The 2,945-nt window shown below is 41.9% G+C and overlaps 1 pseudogene; it reads left to right on the top strand.

Moving 5' to 3' along the window:
• Positions 1-1,892: 1,892 nt before the first annotated feature.
• Positions 1,893-2,674, top strand: LOC110148882 (large ribosomal subunit protein uL30 pseudogene; annotated as a pseudogene).
• The last annotated feature ends 271 nt before the right edge of the window (positions 2,675-2,945 follow it).

Below are 2,945 nucleotides of genomic sequence, written 5' to 3'. Positions count from 1 at the left end.
GCAAGTCAGCCGCTTCCCAGCCTGTTTTGTTCTCCAACTCTAGGATCTTTGTTTTGCTCTGTTTTATGTTGGGGTTTGACAATGGGACTATATCTGTTTTATAAACAGCAACTAGAAAAGCATGGTAGAAAAAGCAGAAGGGAATTCATGAGTGACTGCTAATAATACTTAAAGTCTCAGCAAAGAACTGTGAATAATCCAAGTGCAGGTCAGCTTGCCTTTTCATCCCCTCACAACTGTGCAAACATTAAACAACCCGACATGATCCCTTGGAAGGCAGAGCCGTGGAAAGCCTGTAGGTCAGAGCATTTGTTGTGACCAGTGACAAGTCGGGTACTCACTGGAGGCTTGGCAGCAGCTTAATTATTAAGAATGCCTGTTACAGAAATGTGTCTGTGTTTATTTATCATAAAGGCGACAGGAGTTGCTAAGCAAATTCATAATACAAACAGCAGAAATGTTAGCCTGCTTAAGAGCAAGGAGCTTAAGTACTGGCCTTTACGTTCCCATAATAAATGTGCTCATTACACATCTTCCTCATTGTGTAATAATGTCCTGGCGTGGATCTCTAACACATCCTCCCTCTTCCCTTTCGGCATTTGTCCTGCGGCTGCTTGATTATAATGGAATTACATTTCCTTACAAATGTTCTGTTTCTCCAGCATGTCATTCATCATCCATTAATTCACAAAACATGTATTAAGGGCCTATTGTTTGCCAGGTGCTGGAAATATGACAGCTTATTAGAATAGGATTTGAATTTTTGGAATTTTCATTCGAATGGGAGATGATCATCAATCAAGAAGTGATGAAATAAATAATGTCATTTCATTTAATGAAAGATGCCACAGAATATACAAGGTTGGGTAAGAGATAGTGAGTGTGAACAGCTGGTCAGAGAAGGCTTCCTAGATGAGGTAGCAACTCAGCAGAGACAGGAACACTGGGAAGGACATACTAGCCATGTGTCCACTTGAACAAGAGCTTCTGGACAGAGAGAACCTTCCCCGAGACCAGCATTCATGCTGTGACAAAACAAACGAATATTAAGGAATACTGGATGTGTTTCCCTTCAGTTTCTGGAGCGCTCCAAGCTCCTTTATGCTTTTGCCCACTCTATTCCCTTCACTCTTGCTATTCATTCTTGCTCCTACACTCACCTCAATGATTCCTCATTTTTCAGGCCCCGATCCAAACACTCATTCTTCAGAGAAATCTTCCCTGACTATCCAATCTAAGGCACCACCTCCTTGCAACTTTCTCTGATAACACCTACTTCTACCTTTACAAAGTACAACTGTTTGCATATTGTATTAGTCAGACTTCTCCAGAGAAACAGAACCAAGAGCTGAGAGAGAGAGAGAGAGAGAGAGAGCTATATCGATAGCTATTATTATCTATCTGTGTCTATATCTGTGTATTTATATTTGTATAGATTTATCACAGGAATTGTCTCAAATGATCATGAGGGTTGAGAAGCCCCATGTTCTGCTGTCTGCAAGCTGCAGAACCAGAAAAGGAAGTGGTATAGTTCAATCTGAGTCCAAAGCCTGAGAGCTGGGGCGAGGGGCCAATGGTGTAAGCCCCAACCCTAGACTGGAGGTCAGAAAACCAGAGTTGATATCCTAGGGGAAGAGAGGATAGGTTCCAGCTTAAGCAGAGGGAGAAAACTTGCCCCTGCTCTGCCTTTATGCTGTATTCAGGCCCTCAGAGAATTGGGTGATGCCCACCCTCATCGGAGGGTGATCTTCTTTACTCAGTCTGCTGCTTGAGATGCTAATCTCTTCCAGAGATACTCTTACAATCACACCCAGAAATAATGCTTTACCAGCTATTTGGGCAACATTTAGCCCAGTCAAGTTGGCCCATAAAATTACTTATCACAGCTCTTTCCCGGCTGGAACCATGGAGGGTGCAGAAGAGAAGAAAAAGAAGGTTCCTGCTGTGCCAGAAACCCTTAAGAAAAAGCGAAAGAATTTCACAGAGCTGAAGATCAAGAGCCTGAGAAAGAAGTTTGCCCAAAAGATGCTTTGAAAGGCAAGGAGGAAGCTGATCTATGAAAAAGCTAAGCATTACCACAAGGAATACAGGCAGATGTACGGAACTGAAATTCAAATGGCTAGGATGGCACAAAAAGCCGGCAACTTCTATGTACCCGCAAAACCCAAATTGGCATTTGTCATCAGGATCAGAGGTATCAACGGTGTGAGCCCGAAGTTTCAAAAGGTGCTGCAGCTCCTTCGCCTCCAGCAGATCTTCAATGGCACCTTTGTGAAGCTTAGCAAGGCATCAGTTAACATGCTGAGAATTGTGGAGCCATACATTGCATGCGGGTACCCAAATCTGAAGTCTGTAAATGAATTGATCTACAAGCGTGGTTATGGCAAAATCAACAAAAAGTGAATTGCCCTGAAAGATAATGCATTGACTGCTCGATCTCTTGGGAAATACGGAATCATCTGCATGGAGGATTGATTCATGAGATCTATACTGTTGGAAAATGTTTCAAGGAAGCAAAAAACTTCCTGTGGCCCTTTAAATTGTCTTCTCCACTAGGTGGAATGAAGAAAAAGACCACCCATTTTGTAGAAGGTGGAGATGCTGGCAACAAGGAAGACCAGATCAACAGGCTTATTAGAAGGATGAACTAAGGTATCTACCAGGATTATTTTTATAATCTGGTCAGTTAATAAACAATTGAAACAAATTGAAAAAAAATTACTTATCACATATGCATACTTACATAACACATAGAAAGCATTGCAATAACTGTTGAGTGAATGAACCAATGGATACAAACCAGTTATCCTCAGAGCATCCAAACCAGGCAGACTGAAAAAATGGTAGGAGAGGAATACAAAGGAAAATTATTATTGTAAAGCAACAAGGATTTAAAGAAGAAGGAAAGAAGGTAGAAGGGAAGCCTGCTGAGAGAAGCCAAGCTG

This window comes from Odocoileus virginianus, chromosome 10 (assembly GCF_023699985.2).
Source record: "Odocoileus virginianus isolate 20LAN1187 ecotype Illinois chromosome 10, Ovbor_1.2, whole genome shotgun sequence".
In the NCBI taxonomy this organism is placed as follows: Eukaryota; Metazoa; Chordata; class Mammalia; order Artiodactyla; family Cervidae; genus Odocoileus; species Odocoileus virginianus.
The sequence above is the reverse complement of the archived record's forward strand: the minus strand, read 5'-3'. Positions and strand labels throughout refer to the sequence as shown.